Source organism: Bos javanicus, chromosome 4, assembly GCF_032452875.1.
Source record: "Bos javanicus breed banteng chromosome 4, ARS-OSU_banteng_1.0, whole genome shotgun sequence".
NCBI lineage: Eukaryota > Metazoa > Chordata > Mammalia > Artiodactyla > Bovidae > Bos > Bos javanicus.
In genome coordinates, this window is record NC_083871.1 from 113149579 (window position 1) to 113171592 (window position 22014).

General features: G+C 48.1%; 2 non-coding genes across 2 annotated transcripts; both read right to left on the minus strand.

Moving 5' to 3' along the window:
• Positions 1 to 1112: 1112 nt before the first annotated feature.
• Positions 1113 to 1184, minus strand: TRNAC-GCA (transfer RNA cysteine (anticodon GCA)). Its single transcript has one exon. It is a non-coding gene; the product is annotated as a tRNA-Cys (tRNA).
• Positions 1185 to 7255: 6071 nt separating this feature from the next.
• On the minus strand, positions 7256 to 7327 carry TRNAC-GCA (transfer RNA cysteine (anticodon GCA)). Its single transcript has one exon. It is a non-coding gene; the product is annotated as a tRNA-Cys (tRNA).
• Positions 7328 to 22014: the final 14687 nt, after the last annotated feature.

Genomic DNA, 22014 nt, shown 5'->3' on the forward strand with positions numbered 1-22014 from the left:
ATTACTGAGTAAAGGAAGTCCATCTGAAAGGCCACAGTAATACTGTACAACATTCAGGAAAAGGCAAAACTATGGAGACAGTAAAAAGATCAGCAGTTGCCAGGGATTTGAGGGGATAGAGGGAGATATACAGGTAGAGCACAGAGGATTTTCAGGGCAGTGAAAACACTCTGCATTATACTGTAATGATGCCATGTGTGTGTGTTCTCAGAGTGCTCAGGCCTGTCTGACTCTTTGAGACCCCATAGACTGTAGCCCCCAGGCTCCTCTGTCCATGGGATTCTCCAGGCAAGAATACTGGAGTGGGCTGCCGTTTCCTTCTCCAGGAGCTCTTCTCAACCCAGGGATCGAACCCGCATCTCTTGAATCGCCTGCATTGGGCACCACTGTGCCACCTGGGAAGTCCATAATGATGGATACGTTTGTCCAAACCCATAGAATGTACGACACCAGGAGTGAACACAGTGGACTTGGTGACTATGATGTGTCACCGTATGTTCGTCCCCTGTAACAAATGTCCTGTTCTGGTGGGGGATGTTGATAATGCGAGAGGTTATCCCTATGTAGGGGCAGGGGATATGTGGGAAATCTCTGTACATTCCTCTCAATTTTGCTGAGAACGTGAAACTGAAAAAAAAAAAAAAATCTTAAGAATACATTTAAAGATTAAAATGAAGAAAAAAGTACGCAGTGAAAATTCCCCCTCTCTCATCTAACAAGACTCTCTACAAGCATCCCCGGGGAACCTGTGTTAAGACTTTTTTATGTTCTCTTCCAGATAGTCTGCACGTCAGTAAGGAATGCACAGTCTCTCCTTGGCTGTATTTATAAACACAAATGGTAGCATAACAGTCCTATGCTATTGCATCTTGCTTTTCTCATCTAATTTAATTTTGTGTAAATCATGGTATTGCTTACCTGGGAACATTTCTCTTTCTAGGACTCAAACCAGCCCCCAGTGCTATGGGGAATATAGTCCCAAGTAAGGATGAAGGGTGGGAGGCTGGGGGTAGGGGCGGTGGATAATTCCAGGCAATAATGAAGGAAAGCTTCCATACCCTCAGCCTTGCTGGTTACACAAGGTCCAGCAAAGGGAAATTTGGGATAATTATAGGGGGCACCCGGATTTGAACCAGGGACCTCTTGATCTGCAGTCAAATGCTCTACCCCTGAGCTATACCCCCTACTGAGAAAGTTAACCTCTCTCCTCACAACTTCTCACTTTGGTGAGACACCTGTGACACCACTTAATAATTTTAAGACCTGATGTTTATTGAGCATTTATAATGTGCTAGATAAACTGTTCTAAATTTTTATACACTGTATATAATTTTTTACTTTTTTACCATATATAGTTTTAAAAATTATTGTGGTAGTGAGTGCTATCTCCACCACCACCCTCTTTATAGGTAACAATGACACAAGGAATTGAAGCAACTTGTCTGGAGAGTCCCATGGACAGAGGAGCCTAGCAGGCTACAGTTCATAGGGTCACGAAGAGTGGGACATGAATGAAGCAACTACACACACACCCCCAAATCACAAAGCTTAAGCTCAGTTGGTAAAGAATCCGCCCGCAATGTGGGAAACCTGGGTTCGATCCCTGGGTTGGGAAGATCCCCTGGAGAAGGGAAAGGCTACCCAGTCCATTATTCTGGCCTGGAGAATTCCAGGGACTGTATAGTCCATGGGGTTGCAAACAGGTGGACACATCTGAGTATGTCTCACTTTTTCTAAGTAACAGAATTAAGAGGTAAAGGACCACCACTATGTCCTGCCTCAGCTCAGCTGTCCTGGAGGGTGAATTTCAGGGCCTTGGTGCTTCAGGGCCAAGCCGCCTCCCTGCCCTGTGAACCCAGCAAATGCTCCCCATTTTATAACGGAGTTTTAGGGAACAGACCTAACCAGTGCCTTGAGACGACCCACCTGGAGCTTCTGAAAGTCAGATTGCTTGAAGTTTCCTAAATTTCTGAATGAATTAACTTTTTTACAAGTAACACTTTCACATGGCACAGAATTGAAAATGTATGAAATAGGAGCTTCCCTGGCAGTCCAGTGGGTAAGACTCCATGCTTCCACTACAGAGGGCACGGGTTTGATCCCTAGATGGGGAACTAAGATCCTGCATGCCACACAGCCAAATAACAATAATAAATTAAAAATAAAACGTACAAAACAGCATCCAGACAAAACTCAAGACTCCATTCCATCCCAGTCTTCCAGCCACCACATAACCATTTTACTGGTTTCTTGTCGCACATTCACCTTTGAAAGGGAACATTTTCTCTTAGTACCCCAGGGTTAGCTTAATTTTCATTTATGGTACTGCTTGTATCTGTACATACATGTGTATACACAGCTAGATATAAATGCTTCACACTCACAGTTTTATACACTTTTAAGACAAAACAATTTTAGAAGATCAATACAAACAAAATCACAAACCCAGGAACATTCAAGTTAACAGCAATTTGAATAGCAGATGAAATCATTTTGCTAGAAGAGGCTCTTTGCAATGTGCTTGTGAAGCTGCTCACGCCCAGAGACGCAGGGGTCCCCCAGCTCCTCTGCTAACTGCCTCTATTAACACGCCCTCTGACTCTCAAGGCTCATTTCTCATAGGCTAAAGCTGTTACCAAACTCAGGGGTGGCTGCTCACTGTTCAAAAGCCAATTATCGAGAGGCAAGTGTCAGTAGAAAGGAAATATGTTTTAATCAGAAAAGCTGGAAGTCTGGTGGATTCATGAGAAGGTGGACTCATGTCCCGAGACCGGCTCCGAACTGTCTGCTCATCCCTGACAGTTTGTAAACGGGAAAAAAGTGGAAAGAATCTCAGTGAATCGTGGAGGCAGGAGGTTGGGTTGTGTGTGCTCCGTTGTGTGTAACTCTCTCTCCAGGTGTTATCCTGCCCGTCTGATCTGCCTGCAGGATTGCTAAAGGGGTTGTGGGGGTAGAGGACTAGTCATCTTTTAATTCTTCTTTTAATCTAGGAAAAGAATCAACAGGTTAGGCAAGGCATGGAGAGCACAAGTCAGGAGCTAGGTTCAACTGCCTATCTCATTCCGACGAGGAGGTTTTTTCAAGGTTAAGCAGTCAGGGATTTCCCTCGTGGTCCAGTGGTTAAGAATCACATGCCCACTGCAGGGGACATAGGTTCAATTCCTGGTCAGGAACCAAGATTCTGCATGCTGTGGGCAAAAAAATAAATAATTCTTAAAAAAAAAAGTTAGAGGGGGACAGAAATGGGCAAAGAGGGAAGGGGCACAAGAGCTGCTTTCAAAGTCGGCCTCTGATCTTTGGTCATCAGTGTTACAGTGAGGCATGGTGACAGGGCATGGCAACCCACTCCGGTATTCTTTCCTGGAGACTCTCGTGAACAGAGGAGCCTGGGGGCTACAGGCCATGGGGTCACAAAGAGTCACGACTGAGCGACTGAGCACATGACAACATGATTAGAAACTTGAGTACATGCATCACACTGGGCTCTGATTATAAAATGGCCCTGCAAACCAGCCACCGTGTACCTATATCAAGACAGTTAAGACTGTTATTAAAATGTGAATAGAAACTTTGAAAGAATCGTAGGGGAACTCAAACCACTGAGAAGCACTAGTCTGCGGTCCCCTTCATGCCTGGGCACATCCAGGCTGCCCACAGAGTCAGGACCAGGCCCAGAGGTTTTGACTTCTGCTCCAGAATCTTGTCAAGCCTCCTCTCTTTCATGAATCCCACCCCTCTTCCAACCTCTCCACCAGCCAGCGAGAGGAGCCCTTCTGAGGAGCACCCACATCCCAGGGAACACGAGCTGATAAGCTGAGGAACTACATCAGTCTGGTTAGACAGGGCCACTTAAGTCTGTCTCTGGGGACGGTCCTGCTTTTGGGTCTGTTGTCTCAGCATCCAGTTCATGGAATCAAAATGAAGCTTTGGAAGTTCATTTTGTCCAAGGTGAAATACCTGACATTGTCAAGGCTGTTATAAACTCCATTTAAGAGTTCAGTAGGACTTCCCTGGTGGCCCAGTGGTTAAGACTCTGCCCCCCACCAATGCTGGGGGCCCAGGTTCAATCCCTGGTCCATCAGGAAAAAGCAAAAAAAAGGGAGCGGGGAGTGAATTCAATAGAAGATAGAACTTTGTTTTTGCTATAATAATACAAGAACGAAAGTTTTGAAGCCCAAGATTTTAATGTAAACAATGTTCTTAGCAGGGATGCTGTCAGTAAGTTCTAAGCAAATGAAGCAGAAATGTTGTGGGCATGGTGGTGCACACATAATTCACAAGTGTATCTAAACAGGCTGTGATATTCGACCAATTTATATAAAAGCTGAATTGTTTTTAAGTTTTTAAAAAACTAAATTGTTTTTGTGACACGGCTGATTTAATACAAGAAAAGATTTCATGATGGCTGCATGTGGGTGTGCGTGGTAAGTCGCTTCAGTGGTGTCTGACTCTTTTCGACCCCATGAACTGTAGCCCAATAGGCTCCTCTGTCCATGGGATTCTCCAGGCGAAGATACTGGAGTGGGTTGCCATTTCCTCCTCCACGGGATCTTCCTAACTCAGGGATCAAACTCAAACCTGAAGCTCTTATGTCTACTACATCGGCAGGTGGGTTCTTTACCATTAGTGCCGCCTGAGAAACCTAGCAGTGTGTGTAAGAAAGTACAAATAGTTACTGAACAGACCTGTATTGTAGGTCTACCAGTATAGTCACTGTCTTAGACACATCTGTCCCCAGTAGCACTAAGATTTTAGAAATGTTTGAGCCTTTGAAGAACTACTTTGTGAAATTAACCCAAGTGTTCTGCAATGGTATTGGTATTAAACCTTTTTTTTTTTTTTTTGTAAAAATATGCACCCAGAATTGTGTTTTGCACAAACCTCCACTGGTGGCTCAGATGGTAAAGAATCTGCCTGTAATGCAGGAGACCCAGGTTCGATTCCTGGGTCAGGAAGATCCCCTGGCGAAGGGAATGGCCACCCACTCTAGTATTCTTGTCTGGAGAATCCCATGGACAGAGGAGCCTGGTGGGCTACAGTCCATGGGGTCGAAAAGAGTCAGACATGACTGAACGACTAACACACTACACTTACACAGACCTGCTGGAAATCCTTAATCAAAGTTTTCAACAAATGGTGTGCCCCAGAACTTCAGCTTTTGAAACCTTTAGAGAGTTGCAATAAATGAAAATAAAATTTGCAAACAGAAAGACATTGAGACGTCTTGCAAAAGCAAGAGAGAAACTGAGCACATTAAACAATGAAAGTTCACATGGTGTGCAAGAGTTAGTTCTGAATTTCTAAAATTGTGCTTACAAAGTCTCAAAAGAATCTTTGGCTGAAGTTCTTCATTTCAATTGAATAAATTTACATTCTGTACCTGAAGGGAATGAAATTTTCAAAGCTTGGGACTTTACAACATCTAAATTTGGTGAAATATTCAGGAGAATCATACTCATCTCAAGAGCTTTGTCTAACAAATATTTTTGTAGAAGAAATGTACTTTGAGGGACTTGCCTGGCTGTTCAGTGGTTAAGACTCTCTGTGCTCCCAATGCAGGGGACAAAGTTTCAATCCCTGGTTTAGGAAATAAGATCCCACATGCCACATGATGTGGCCATTAATTTAAAAAATTAAAGAAATGGACTTTGAAGGGAAGCAAAAAGACAAGAAAGACCTGTGAAATTATGTGGCTAAAATGTTTATATACTGCAATATAAGAAAATTGCAACTGGGTACTTTTAAAAGTGCTTCTTAATATTTTTAAAATTTTTCTTTTGTGTTTTGGCTATACACCATGTAGCACGTCTGGTTGTAACTCCCCAACCAAGGATTGAACCTGTGACCCAGGCATTGGGAGCATAGCATCTTAACCATGGGGCTACCAGGGAACTCTCTGAGAATACTTTTCAATTAGCCTACTTTGCTCTGAGCTTACCGGTTACTCTAGCACCTGAATCAGAAGTATTTTCATTACACATACTTGGTCTGCAGAAAAAAGACAATTGAAAGAGGCTGTCCAGGGACCTGGAAACCTGTGGGTCTCCTATGTCTCCCCAGAGCTGCCTTGGATTCCAGTCTTACATCTGTCCTGTGGGGAGCAGCCCTCCCTGCTCCTGGCTAACTTCCCTTGTGATAATGAGGAAGGTGGGGCAATGGCTCCTCCCTGGGGCTCTTTCCATCCATCACACCCTGGGGAGCAAGAGGAGCCTCCTGGGACCCTGACCAGCACCTGGCTCCCCATTTCCTTGAAAACGGCAAGAAGCCAGTGAGGTTTCCCGTGCTGCAGAGTGTCCCCAGTCCACAGGTGGCTGGTCCAGATAAGCAGGTGCCTTAAGAGGACACTGCAGCCAGATTTCAAAGATTTACCTCATTTATAAAGTTTTATATTGGTCATATGCTGAAATGAGTATGTTTTGGATATACTGGATTTTAAAATGTGGAGGGTTGGGGCATTCCTTGGTGGCCCAGTGGTTAGGACTTGGCACTTTCAGAGTGCGGGGGTTTGCTCCCTGATTGGGGAACGAAGATCCCACAAGCTACAGAGCATGCCCCCTCCACAATAGGAGATTCGTTTTGCTGATGTCGTTTTACTTTATTTTTATGAAAACATTTCCCAGTTTTAATGAGATATAATTGATATACAATGTAATATCAAAGATGTACAACATGATTTGATACATGTATATATTGACAAATGATCACCACAATAAGTCTAGTTAACATCAGGCACCTCACATAGTTACACTTCCCCCCTTGTTATGAGAACTTTCAAGATCTACTCTCTTAGCAACTTTCAAATATACAATAAAATATTGTTAATATAGTGACTATAGTCACCATGCTGTACATTGCACCCCAAGACTTATTTATATAATTCTGTACCTTTTGACCCCCCTTCACCCATCTTCCCTTTTTTACTTTAAATATTTAAGGTGGCTACTAGTGAATGTAAATTCAGATATGTAGCTTGCATTCCGTTTCTGGAGGGAGCACTGGTGGAGACCTTGGCCTTGGGAAAACCAACCTGGCTGGTGGGCTGAAAGGATTGGATTGCCGGTCATCCCCAAATCCTGATCTTGCGGGTCTCCTGTGGGGATGAAACGACAGTGCAAAGACAGGAAGGAATCTCTCTTCTGATGGGAAAGAGTCGGTGAGTGTTGTTTTCAGGGTGCAGGGGTTGCTTGAACTACAGGGAGAGTTACAGGGACGCAAGGAAGGTCGACTATGCCAAACTCCAAAATGGAACATAAGAAGGGGGCACCCGGATTTGAACCGGGGACCTCTTGATCTGCAGTCAAATGCTCTACCCCTGAGCTATACCCCCTGATGTTATATGACACTCTCAACTCACACCTTTATGCTGCTGTAGCTACATCTGGACCCTGCCAAACTCCACAGCCCCTGCCATGGGCTCCAACACCCATCGTCATTCCAGACTGGTCCTCCTGCTCTGAAACCCAACCGGTCTTCCTCTTCAGGTTGGTGGGAAGATTGATTTGGTCACGGTCTTCAGCCCACACCCGGAAGTGCAGAGGTTGAAGCCCTCTGACCCGGAAGTGCAGAGGTTGAGGCACTCTCGGGTTACCAGGAGAAAACGCAGGTGGCTCGGAACTCTCCCACACTGCCAAACTCGGGTCCGAGCCCGGCCAGCCTTGTTCGTCCTGCTCTATCTGCCCTTTGCCCTACGGTCTCGTCCTCCGTCTCCTCTTCTTCACTGCCTATCCTTCCTCTTCCCACCGCCCTCCAAGCCCCTCAGGGCTCTGCTCTCCTAACCGCCAGACCTCGACTATTCCTCCTTCCTCCAGCCCAATCAAGCAGTGCCCTTCTTTCAAACTCATTCCTTGAGAAGTAATCGGAAGACCAGGCCTAATATATACAAGGCAGACCATTTATTTCCAAAAATGAAATAGGAAGCTAAGAAAATTGTGAGTATAACAGGAGCGATACGGGAGGACTTTTCCATTGTAATTGTTGGTGTTGCTGCTGCTAAGTCGCTTCAGTCGTGTCCGACTCTGTGCGACCCCATAGACGGCAGCCCACAAGGCTCCCCGTCCCTGGGATTCTCCAGGCAAGAACACTGGAGTGGGTTGCCATTTCCTTCTCCAATGCAGGAAAGTGAAAAGTGAAAGTGAAGTCGCTCAGTCGTGTCCGACTCTTAACGACCCCATGGACTGCAGCCTACCAGGCTCCTCCGTCCATGGGATTTTCCAGGCAAGGGTACTGGAGTGGGGTGCCACTGCCTTCTCCGTTGTAATTGTTAGAACATCTAAAACAGCAGAAGGACAGAACACCTGACACCCGGACCCGGGAAAACATTACAAACGTTATGAAAGATCGTCACAAGTGCCTGAGCTGTGTCACAACAACCCTCTGACGCAGAGCTGTGATCAGTACCCCGGCGGCAGAGCCGAGGAACCAAAGGCGCAGGGATGTGCAGTAAGCTGTCCCAGGAGACGTGATTACTAAGCTGGATGCAAACTCAGGCCGCCTGGCGCTGGAGCCCACACACTTAACCCCGTGCTTTACTGCCCAGAGTTAGAGCAGTCGTGAATTCAGACGGGAAAGGAAAGGTTATTTACATAAATGAAACTGGGAGAGTTTAATTAGCTATTTGGGAAAAAATAATTAAAGTAGCAACAAACCTTCTTTTTGTACATCAAAACACAGCCCAAGAGGATTAAAGCATTGTGTATAACAAAACCAAACATATAGGAGAAGAGAATATAACTGAATACCTAACTAATGTCTGAACAGCAGGGAGGGTATGGAAGAAATTCCAACAGAAAATATCAGTAGTTTTGGCTACATAAACATGAAGAGTTTAGGAATATGAACAAAACTGGGAGATTAATGGCAAGTTGGGAAAATATTTTTGTAATTTACCACAAACTATTGCAAATAAATTAACGTGTAAAGGGCCCACTTAGGCCATCAATGCATTGATGGTGCATACTCAGTTGCGTCTGACTCTTTGGGACTCCATGGGCTGTAGCCTGCCAGGCTCTTCTGTCCATGGAAGTTTTCCAGGCAATAATACTAGAGCAGATTGCCATCTCCTACTCCAAGGGATCTTCCTGACTGAGGGATTGAACTTGTGACTTGTGGAAGTGTCCTGTAAGTCTGCTGCACTGCAGGCAGTTTCTTTACCACTGTGCCACCTGGGCTTCCTTTCAGTGAATCAGGGTAGATCTCAGACCAAAGAAATGCAAATTAAAATATAACATTTACCACCTATCAAATGAGGAAAAAATTAAAATAATATTATCATACTAGTAGTATACATTGGGACTGTAAATTGGTACACAATCTTTCTTGAGGGGAAGGGCAGTGTCAAACCAGAGATTAGTTAAAATAATTAATTCCCTTTGACTTGGTAGTAATTTCCTTTGTTGGAATCCATCCTTAGAAAAACCTGAAATGTGAACAAACGTTGGCTCAAGGATATATAAGACCCCATGTTATTTAAAATATTTAAGCAAACAAAATAGAAACTGCTATGCCCAATACTAAAGAGATAGTTAAGTGAGGTATGCTATATCTCCATGATCAAAAACTATTGGGACTTCCCTGGCAGTCCAGTGGTGAGGACTTCACACTGCAGGGGGCACCGGTTCACTCCCTAGTTGGGGAACTAAGATCCCACGAGCTATTTAAATTTCATATAGTTCACAACAATGCATAAATTACATGCTGTCGTTTCTCAGTCCTCACCATATTAGAATCTGTGGGTGTGTGTGTGTGTGTGTGTGTGTGTGTGTGCACATGCTCAGTCACTCAGTCATGTCCAACTCTTTTCTATGCCATGGACTGTAGTCTGCCAGGCTCTTTTGTACATGGAATTTTCCAGGCAAGAACACTGGAGTAAGTTGCCATTTCCTATGCAAGGGGATCTTCCTGACCCAGGTGTCGAACCTGTGACTCTTGCATCTCCTGCATTGGCAGGTGGATTCTTTACCACCAGCCACCTGGGAAGCACCATTAGAATCTCCAAGGGAGGTTTAAAAAACCCCAATGCAGGGAAGAAGGGAACAGCTCAGTTGAATGAATGACAAGGTCACTGATATTTTTAAAGCCAGGGGATTGTGTTTAAATGACAGCATTATCTCAAATGTAAAAATATTTTCAGTAATGTTTTATTTTCATAAACTACCTAGAAATGTAAAAAAAAAATTGTTTTTAAGGACGTGCAAATATTTCTGAATCTGAATCAGGCCTCTTAATCTATACTCAAATGCCCTTCTCAGGCCACAGCCTCAAAAGACCAGTCCCTCCTCCTGACCTCTTCTCCCGCCTAGTCATTCCTGAGACTCCATCACGCAGGTACTTTCCACGGCTTTTCGGGAAGTGAACCTACCTGCTGGGATGCCCAAGTCCATGGACCTGCTGGCGTCACTGTTCCTCTTGCCGATGCATTTACATTTGCATCGTTCATTCCGGGGCATAAAGATGAGGACTAAAAGCAGGGGGGGTTATGGCTGATTTGAAAGCTTTCGCCTTCATACTTTCTACATCCTCCAAATTTTCTGCAATATAATGTATTACTTTCAAAATCAGGAAAAAAAAACAAATTTAAGCGTATTCCCTTCTAGTAACTGCAAGCAATACCATTTGCTATGATATAATTAATCAATAATTGCTTTAAGACAAAAAATCTGGATACTAATTTGGGAAATATGCATTATAATTTACATATAACCCATGTAAGCTTTGATAAGGAATAATTATGTCCATTTTGCAGATGAGGACACAGTCTCAGAAAATTTCCAAGACACTCAATTTCAAGACCTCTTGGTCCAAGTTCTGGGCTGTTACCATACTTCTTCCATCCTTTTGTAGTAAAGGTTGGGTAACTGAAGGAACAGGAGGGTTGAATCAGCCTCTGTAATCACCCCCAGGGATCTGAAATAGTTACCGACACATCTGCCCTATGGTCCCCCTCCATGTTAGGCTGGATATCAATCTAAAATATTGATAAAGGCTCCAATATGTTGAGTGTTTACTACTTTGGCGGTACTGCACGTATCTCTTCCAATCCTCCCTTTGAGGTAGGTACAATTATTATTTCCTATGAAGTAGCTCAGATTATACCCATCTTGTAGACGGAAAAACAGATACTGGAGGGGTTAACTGTCATTTAGTCATTCAACAAACACTTGGGAAGCACCCACGGTGCTCTGGGTTCTAGTCTGGCACTGAGGGTTCAGCAGCGAACAGGCAAACAAGGACTTCATAGAGCTTATATCCCGAGAGGTTAGAATGACAAACAGGAAAACAAACAAATGAACAAAATCATTTCGGATACTGAAAATATTGTAGGAAAATAAAGCAGGTGGATGTGATGGAAGATGACAGGGTGGGGCGGTAGTGAGATGGGGTCATCAGGAAGTGATGATTGGAGCTGAAGTCTGAATGGTAAGAAGCCAGAGTGTAGAAATTTGGATGCAGAGCACTCTGGGCTGTGGGTAGAGACCACCAAGGCCCTAAGAGGGAGCTGGCTTGGCAGGATGGATGGAGGAATGTGAACAGTATAAAGGGACAAGACAGAGATACAAGCAGAGGGCACTGAGATGGGGTAGGGGCAGCCTACAGAAGTCTTGTAAGTTTTGACGGGGTAGGAGTGGAGCCTGCACTGACTGCAGGTCTGTTTCCCTTTGGGTCCAGGGGCCACTGCTTTGGAGACCTTCCTGATGGGCTCTTCAGTGGGCTCAACACAGGGTCTGTCCGATTGAGACAGACTCCCCAGCTCAGTCTGTAAGCGCCTATGGCCACGCGTTTCGGTTTGTTCGTGTTCACCCAGGCGGCCTGGCTCCTGCTGTCACGGGGGCGACTTTCCGGAGGAGCAGGCCCATGGGAGAGCAACACGCTGTGACTCATGCACTTCCTCAGATGTCCTCGTGATGAGTGCCGGGAGCCTGAAAAAAAGAACAGGGCGACCCTCGTCTGTGCAGCTGGAGAGAGCTTCCCCGAGGCAGTGACATCTCCAGAACACCCTGCAAGAGGGGACATGAGGTGGACACCGGTGGTCCAGGATGGGCGAGGGGGTTGGGGCTGAGCCAGGGGAACGGAGAGAAGGCAGGACGCTGGAGTGCGGGGAGAGGGGACGGGCTCTTGTGGGTTGGGCAGTGTCCCCTCAAACCCTTGTCCTTTCAGGAACCTGGGATGTGGCACTCCTTGGCAGTAGGGTCCTTGCAGATAGTTAAGTAGGATGAAGTCGTACAGGATCCGGGTGAGTCCTTTATCTAACATGACGATTGTCCTTATACAAAGAGACACAGAACTAGAGACACATGAGAACGCCAGGTGAGGACAGACGCAGGAGTGATGTGTCCACAGGCCTGGGGACACGTGGGGTTGCTCGCAGTGAAGGGAGGACTGAGGCGTGGAACAGTCTCCCTCAGAGCCTCCAGGAAGAACCAACCGTCCTACCACCTAACCTTGATTTGGGACTTTTTTAGCCAATGAATTTCTGTCGTGTGAAGCCACTCAGTTTCTGGTACTTTGTTACATAGCCCTAGGGAACTAATACGATTCCCAGCCTAGGGCTCGAGAGGCAGGCAGGGTCCTGATGGAATTTTGGATTTCACTCACAGAGCCAAGAGAGGACCTGCACTTTTAAAGGCTCCCTCTGGCTGCCCAGTGTTCCAGAAGCGCCGACATCTACTTAAGAGTCAGCCCCTCAGTATGACCCAGGGCACGGTCTCCAAGACACTGCCTGACCTGGTCATCACATGTGGCCTTTAAATGCCGGGTGATTCTCAACCCCCATCCTGCCCAAGGGACCACCTTCCCGGTTTCCCAGCTTGGCCAGCCGGTACCCTACCTAACCTTCCCTCCACCCCACAAGAAGCTGAGCCGGTGTCCCTCCTGGAGAACGGTTTGGTAACAAACATCAAAAGCCTTTAAAAAAAAAAAAAGCCAATACCCTTTGACAGGGCAATGCCAACTCTTGGAAATAACTACACATATTGGAAAATACATCAAGAAGCAAACAAATAACCAGTCGGGGCCCATCGTCAGCTTCTCAAGGTCCGCCTCCGCCTGGTGTAAATACATCTGCCACTAGCTTAACCGACTCGAGTCGGAGAAAAGTGGGCGAAACAGAGCGCAGTGCGGGACAGGGTCCGCGTCTCTAATTCCCGGGTCCATTGAGGGGGCCACCCCTTCCTCCTTCGTTCCCCGCGACTCGCGGGGATTTCCTTTCCGCGCTTCTCCTCGGAGCGGCTTGGAGCCCTCGGGGTGGGGCACGTCTCGGCGCGCCGCTCTCCTCAGCGCCGAGGCCTCCCCTCCGCACCCGCGGGCTCCTAGCACCCGGATCTGCACAAAGAACGCGCCCCGCGACGCTCGGGGGCCGGCCGGAGCGTGGCGGGGGCGGGGGGCAGAAACACAAGAAAACCAGAGCGGCTTCGGCCCCAGAGGGCTGGTCCCCGGGCGCGCCAGGACGGCGCCGGGCCGCCAGCTCGGTAGGGGGGGCCGCCAGCTCGGTAGGGGAGGCCGGGCGCGCCTACGAGAAGATGCCGCGCAGTGGACCCCGGGCTCCCGGCACAACCCCTTCCTGGGCGCGCGACGGCGGCCCCGCGCCACCACCGAGAGGCCCCCGCGTTCCTAGAGCGGCCGCGGGCGGCCAGGTGCGGCGCGGCGGCCTCCGGGCTCCGGGCTCTGGCCGGCAGGGGGCAGCACGCGCCGGCCGCCGTCCCACGTGGCGCCCGCGCCCCAGCGAGGCCCAGGGCCTGGCGGTGGCCTGCGCGCGCTCAGGGAGTTCGGGCCGGCTGGTGAGCGGGGAGGGGTCGGGTCGACTGAGGAATCTGAAAAATGCAGGTCCCTAGAAATTAGGTTTACAAAATAATACACATTTATTTAGAACATAACTATATAAAGCTATAAAAATCCAATCTGTAACTTAAAAATATATAGATTAAAATTAAGGCCTGGCTCCATCATCCTGCGGCGTCGCTCACAGAGCCCTGGGGAGACAGACGCTGTTCCCATTTCACAGGGGCTGACTCTCGGGGCCCAGATTGATGGACCTGGGAGGCCGGAGAGACAGGCTGAGGACAGGTGCGGCTGTACCCCCAGGGAGCCCAGGCGGGTTCGGAGGGTCCCCAGGGAAGTCTTCAAGGGGCTGGGGGCCTGGGATTGGGAGAGGACTCTACACAGGGGGTCCCAGTGTGTGTGTGTATGTTACGTGTTGCCCCTGGAATCGCTGCTGTCCTGTGCAAACACAGGAGTGACAGTCTAACAGCTTAGCCAGCCCCGGAAAGGGGGGAGGCCTCCCTGAATGCCAGGGAGATGGCACTCCTCCGTGCCCCTGCAGTCGAGCTCTGCTGCCTGCCTGCCCTTGGACTCCTTATCGGGTCGCTGGGTGACCTTCCTTGGACAGGCAGGGCAGCCCAGAGGGATTTCTGTCATCACCCTACGCCACCCTGCGACTGGTTAAGAGGATCAGGCAGTGACCTGGGGGCTCTACCTGATATTTGGGCTGAGATATCAGAGGGAAGGATAAATTTTCTGTGCCATCTTTTACAGGCTTGGATTAGCTTGAATGAGGAAATCATCTGCATCCCAACTGGACAGAAGTTCTGGGTTTTATTTGTGTATTTTACTTGTTTCTTTCCTGCACATTTTCACCTGTGTCTTATTCCCTGGTTAATTTAACAGTAGAGTGCCTTGCTTGGACCAGATGCTGGAGCCAGCATGGGGATGACCTGAAGCCTGCCCTTGAGAAGGTCGAGTACATGTAGGCTGCCCAGGGCCCGTGCCAGGGATGGGACGCCCTGGAGCCCAGGACAGCCCAGAGGAGAGAGACCCTCAAAGCTTCCCCCCAACCCCCTGCCCTCCGCAGTCAGGTTGTGTGTTCGAGGTCCTTGGGCTGCAACTTGGCCTGATCCTCCCTTGCCTCTGCAGTGGAAGTAAGTGATGGCTGTAAAAATAACTTCTGGGATCCTTACAGCTTCTGACAGGGCTTTTCTGGACATCTGTGCTGCTATTTCCTTCAGCCTTCCAGGAATTCGTGGTGGGTGTTAGCCCGCCAGACTTCTCTGGTGAGATTTATAGGGACTCACTGGAGAACCTGATACGGACATCTGCCTGGTAATGTAGAAGTTATAAAGACTAGAGAGGTGCTGTTGAGTTGCTCAGACACGTCCAAAACTCTTGTGACCCCATGGACTGTAGCCGGCCAGGCTTCTCTGCCCATGGGATTTCCCAGGCAAGAATACTGGAGTGGCTTGCCATCTCTGCCCATGGGATTTCCCAGGCAAGAATACTGGAGTGGCTTGCCATTTCCTTCTCCAGTAGACGTGTAGGTGTATCCTAAAAGGAAGAAATCAGCTTAAACCCTGTGCCCTATCAAAGGAGTAAGCACAGAATGTGTCAATGGATACATTAAACACACAGTTTGGATTGAGGCTGGGAAATACTGAAGCAAGGGAGGGGGTTGACAGAACTTGTGGTGGGGGGGGCATGGGGTGGGGTTTAAAGCAGCTTCCTTCTCAGAGACCCCCTCAGTGCAGCCCCCAAGGCTGGGAGGGCTGAACAGGTGGGTTTAGCAGCCCACCCCGCCCCCAACCCCAGCCCCTCTGCCTCCAACTATTTTACATATTTAGCTTCTGAAAATGGTTTTATTTAAACAGGGAATTCTGGGGCTAAAACCAAAAGCTTGAAAACAGACAGATGACGTGCAGAAAACTTGGCTGATCGTTACAAATTTGATGAAGATTTTGTGTCCTGACTCTGAAAGAGTTTCTAAAATATAGATTTAGTTTTTACAGAGAGAGAGGGAACACTTCCAAGCAAGCCGTTTAATTTCACAGGTGCGGAGACGGCTTCAAGTCTTCCTACTGGGTGGTAAATAAAATGAACCTCTTCTGGTACGTTTACGGATGAGACTTAATACTTTCTCTTGGAGAAATAACGGGCTCATTCAATTCAGAGATAAGTTTTTATTCTCTGGGACTCAGACGTTTCCTTTACAGTAAGTAAAAAAAACAACAATGCTATTTTCATTTGGGGGGGGGAAGTGTTGTAAATTAAATTCTGAAATTCAGTTATATGACAATAACATGCTAAGGCAAGTTAATCCTTTTGGTAAAATGAACACCCAAGCATGTTTGTATGCAGTTTAGTTTATGCTTATTGCTAGACTCTGAAGAGCTGGCACAGATCTGGGCAAGAAAAATGTGTCTATTTCTTCTCAATATGTCTACCCTTTGAATTAAATATACTAGAGGTTGATGTTACTTGGATGTCGACTTTTTTAGTAGTACTATGAGACATGAGGTTTAATTTTTTTCCAAACTTATTTCAAAATGTGTCACAAACCTTTGGCTTGGTAAGGCATTGATAAATTCAAGATAGAGTGGGAAATGAGTAATAACTTTAATTGGACATTTGTTATTAAATTGTTTAGGGTGTCGCTTTGCAAACCAACTTGCTGCTTTTGCTTTTGGACAAAATCAGTGAGGCGATTTTCAGTGATGATACTCAATCCATGTAAGATAATACACACCCCAATTTTTTATCTTAGGTTTTAGAATTTGTATCCTTGATGTGCAGAAAATTTGGCCATGGAACCATGGTTCTTGGATCATACCTTCAGTGGAAGAAAAGCAAATGTCATGCTTCATAACCTGTTTAATTTTCTTAATTGAATTTAGCTCAATTGAAATCCAGTGAATTTCAGTCCTTTGAGGGCGTAACTTTAGTATTTGTGTATTCTGTAAACAAAGAATTGATTGAATGTAGTTCTTAAAAAGCTTTTATGCTTATTAGACTATAGTGATTCTAGAAGGAAACAGTTTGTTGTCCCACTATTCATTATTTAAATAAAATTGCTAGTGAGGATAGAAATTTTCATTGGCACATTTTGTCACTAAAATTCAACTTTTCAGGAATTTCCTGGCAGTCCAGTGGTTAGGATTCGGTGCTTCCACTGCAGGGGGCCCGGGTTCAATCCCTGGCTGGGGAACTAAGATCCAGCAAGCCGTGTAGCACCTCTAAAAAAAAAAAAAATTAGCTTTTCCTTATCCTAGATAACGGTCAATAGTGATGCTCCTGTCTTATCGTCTTCAAGTTATTTTGAGAACTGGTTTGATAATTTCACAAAGAGAAGCAGTGAGTTTCATTTATCGGTTGTAGCGGAAGGAATGGTGTGGACCCAAGAGGTAGCCCAAGCCCGAACCAAGTGAGTTAGGGCAGGAATTCGGTTTGATTGTGGAGCAGATGCATGGTCCTGGTGCTCATCTCCGTCGCCCAACTCCTTCTCTGACTGTCGAATGGCTTCGTAGGTCCCAACATAGAAACACACACAGAAAGGGAGCCCCTCGCCTGAGCAGTTAAGCCTCTTCCCAAAGTCCCCACAGAAGAGGGGAACTTGGTCCAGAACGAGGGGGGCTGGCTTGGCGCTCAGCATCTCTGTCTTTGTGTTTGGTGGGCCTGGTGCTGTCCCCAGGTTGCTGGGCTGGCCTGGCCTGTCTGCCGTGTCCACGGGAGAGTCAGAGCTGCAATTCGAGAAAAAGGACTGTTTCGCCTTCTGTATTGAGGTTCCACGGAGAAGAAACTGGGAGGCGGGCTACAACAGCAGTTAGCAGCACCCACTCTACGTTTAAATTCTGACCACATGACTGACCTGGGGCTAATCGCTTCACCTCTGTGAACTTTATCTGTAAGAGGGACTATGCATCCAAGAGAAAATGAAAGTATTTACTTAGCACAGTGTCGGGAACGTGGTAGGACCCAGTGAATCATACTGATAATCACTATTAATGCCTAATAAACTCAAGGCTAGGGTCTGATTTCTGACTGGAAGTTTTCACAGTAGGTCCCTTACTATCTTAGCCCTTGATTTAACTCAGTGTTTTTTCTTCTGCCCTCCTGCCTTCCCTCTCTTTCCTTCCTTCCTTGTCTCCCTTCTTTCTTCCTTCCTGTCTTTTCTTGCTTGAAAAATTATTTTAGCCTGGAGTTACCTTTGGTAGAAAGCAGAAATAGAAGGGTTAGTTGGTGTTTTAACTAAAAACACCCATTTCAAGGAACCCAACGAGAAGTGGTCAGTGCAGAACTGATTGCAAATCTACATCTAGAAGTCCCCACGACGCCGGGCGAAAACAGTAAGAGGCTTCAGCAGCTGAAAATGCTTTCCAGAAAGCCCGAGGAGAGGCCTCGGCCTGACTCACTGTTGCCCTGGCAACAGGAGGGCCTGGAGGCCTCCGTCCTTGATCCCTTAATCTGAGGAGCCGCCACAACACCGCCCCCGGAGAGGTCCCCACAGACACCTGGCTCGTTACAGCTACCCTGCCTGAAAGGAGCGTCAGGGGAGAGACGGCAGTGTGGCCCTTCCTGCCCCTGACAGCGGCCTAAAGGTCTCCGTCAGCCTGCACAGGCCTCAAAGGAGAATCAGGCTGCAGTCTGCGGTGGCTTCTGAGTGCTGTCAAGGCAGCGTAGGGTCTCCTAATCCTTTTGTGTTTCTCCATGGAGCCCAGCACAATGCTCTGCACACAAGGGGTGTCATAAGTACGGCGTCTGCGTGGTGCCGAGCGCCTGCTCCAGTGCCAGTCCCGCGGCCGGCTCGTTCACTGCCCTCTCCTGGGTGAGCCAGCCGGCGGGCAGCGACCACCCGCTCCTCCCCATCTCCGTTTCTGCAGCTGCAGACAGGGGATCCCTGACCCTAAGGCCTTTCTGGCCCCTAAGATTCTTTTTTTTACTCTCTTGCTATGTGTGTGATTTTGGCAAACGTTCGGCACAGGCCAAAATTCTGCTAGGTATACAGATTCCCCTGATTGTACCTTAAATTTTAAAATCTGATGGTAAAACGGAGTAATTTTGAAAAGAGGGGCTCCGACTTCTCTCTTGTCAATAACCATAAAGGTTATTTGGTTATGAGGCCAAACACTTGGGCTTTGGTGCCAAGATGGCTTGAGTTCACGTCTTAGCTCTGCCACATGATGGCTGTGTGACTCTGAGCAAACCAAAGCTCTCTGGGCCTCAAACATTTCACTTATAAAATGAGCATGTGGTGTACATATCCGAGCTACAAGGCCTTAGAAGGTACGTAAAACCTTCAAAAGTGAAAGGACTTCAATACATGGCAGTTGTTCTCTTGGCACACAACCCCGTGGGGACCAATGCCAACTGCCAACTGAGGAATTTGAGTCTGGCTTCTAATAAGTTAAAGGTCCTGGGGAAGTGCCACGAGGGTCCTGCTACCCAGGAAGGTGGGTCCTACCCGCCGCAGGTGCTGGCGTGTGGCTGAGACGTGAGTTTAAATCCCTGTCCACTCCCACTTCAAGACTAAGTGCAGTTGTCTGTGTGATTTAACTTGAACGTCTTTCCACCAAAGTAATTTTCTGGCTGGTGGGGAAATTGCCTTTCTCAGAGATTCATTCTTTTAGGACACAACACCAGTTCACTACCTGCCCAAACTTTTGCTTTTACTAAAATTAAGCTATCATTGGCTTCCCGGGTGGCTCAGACGCTAAAGAGTTGGCCTGTGATGAGGGAGACCTGGGTTCAATCCCTGGGTTGGGAAGATCCCCTGGAGAATGGAACGGCTACCCACTCCAGTATTCTGGCCTGGAGGAGTCCATGGACAGAGGAGCCTGGCAGGTTACAGTCTTTGGGGTCACAAAGAGTTGGACATGACTGAGTGACTTTCACAGCCATAAACTAATCTGAAATTAGCAAACTTTCATTCAGACCTTGGGATGTGTCAGCATCTTTGCTACATATTTACTTTATTGTTATTAAGCCTCAGAACAATGGTTTAGTGTCCGAGGTTCACAGGTGAGGACAGGGTCAGTTAATTAGCTTGTTCAAGGTGACACAGCTATCATGTTTAAATCCACATCTGTTCGACTCCAGGGTCCGTCTATACTTATAGTGACCCCTCTGTTTGATGCTGGTCTGTGGCTGCTGTTGGGCAGATGGAGAGTGGGGATCACACAGGTGTCCAGGAGTCAGGAAAAGGGAGGAGTGACCTGGAGTCCAGGGTGCTGGGCTGCAAGGAGGAATGAGCATGAGGAGGGGGTTAGAGCCAAGGAAGGGGAGGGGGTCTCCCGATCAGGTCTGAACAGCCCAGGTACCCTCAAGGTCTCAAATTCCAAGACTTGTAAAGAATTTGAGCAGCAGTGAACTTCCACCAAACCTCTCCAGAACACCACTGCTCACATCTCTTCAAGGTGTCAAACATCCCTGTTTCCTCTGTCACACTCCTCACCCCCAGCAGCAGATAGTCCACAGACCCATCCTCTGACCACTGCCGGTTCCCCGTCAAGTCTGACTCTGGACCGTTCCCATCGCAGCAGCCCCCTGATACCCACTTGCCCCCATCTCTCTCCTGTTCAGCAGTCGGCAATGGCATCTCCTACAAGATCAAGTTCAAACTCCACACTCTCCAGTCTCGGATCCCAGACTCCCTCCACAACACTGTCTACCCCCAGCCAGCCTGTCTGGCTCCGTTTTCTCTCCACAAGCCCTTTCTCCAGTTCACAGATTACATCAGGCACTGATCCCGGATTCAGCTGGGCCCACTTTCCACGCTTCAGCCATCGAGAATACCCACAGCTGGAAGGCCTTCCTCCTGCCTCAAATCTGTGAAAGCCTCCAGCTCAGATCCCACCTCTGCAAGCAGAACTGTGCTGTGTCTAGGCCGTCCCCTTCCGAGATTGCCCATGCATTTATGACGGGCTTGGCGCTTAAGTGTTTCCCGCACACACACCTAACGACTTGTTCCTGGATCTGAATCTGCTCTCCAGCCGGTTCTGCAGGTCAGGGCCTGACTGGCTGCCTCTCCAGCCCTTCACGCCAGCCCAGGGGCCTCTGCCCCGCCTCTGGCCGCTGGCCCTAATGTCCTTCCATCCTTTTAGAAAATTTCAGTGGAAACGAACATATCATATCCTTTCCAGTCTGCGCTCTTGGGCCGTCACGTCCCCTCTCTCATGCCTTACTTCATGCATCTTTATAAAGGAGGGTGTTGATGACCCCCAGTGGTAAAGAACCTACCTGCCAATGCAGGAGACGCAAGAGATGTGGGTTTGATCTCTGGGTCGGGAAGATCCCCTGGAGTAGGAAATGGCAACCCCTTCCAGTATTCTGGCCGAGAGAATTCCACAGACAGGAGCCTGGTAGGCTGCAGTCCATGGAGTCGGAGTCGGACACAACTGAGCGCACATACACATGGCCCCTTCAAAGCCAACCTTTTCCTTCCCCTTTCTGAATTCCCTGAAAGAAGATCTCATCCTCTGCTCTCCGCTTAGAGACTCAAGACTCAGTCCTCGACCTTCAGCAACTGTTGGCTCTGAGGCTCTCTGCCTTCAGAAGTCTGGCTTCCCCAGGTCCCACCGCTGAGCCAGGCACTCTGCTCGCCTCCATGAACTGTCCCTTCAAATGGCCTGAACCCTGCCAAACTCAGGAGCGGAGCGAGAGTAGACCGCTCTGCGGGCCAGTAACCCGCCCGAAGTTTTCTTTCTGAGCCCCACTGGAGGACAACTGGAATCAATACCTAGCGCAATGAGGGTACACTGGCGCCTTTAACAAGTCCAAGGAGAGCAACTTGGATGCAACATACACATGGGAAGTGTTCTGACTGGTGCCTTTTGTGGTTTTCCCAAATTGGCACCAGGTGCCTCTGCACCCCTTCCCTTACCCACACCCCTCCTCAGTCCTGGGCCACAGCCACACCTCCACCAGCTGCGTTTCCAGCCAGGCAGGAGGGCTGCCTGGTCCAGCTTCTGCTGTCGGTCTTCCAGCCTCGTCCAAACCTGTGCCCTCTCCCTGCCTCCCACCTAAGCCCCACTGTCCTCTGACGCCCGGGCAGGGATGGTGTGCGCTGGGGGCTCCACCCTCCGGTCGGCTCATTCACGTGTCAGGCCTGCCTCTCCGTGCCCCCTGGGCCACCCAATACGAGGAAGCGGCACAGCAAAGGACTCCACGGAACCTGGCCACTGACACTGGGCACATGCCCCTTGGCCATCTCCTCAACCCCTCCCCTTTCACGACCAAACAAAAACGGCAAACAGGAAA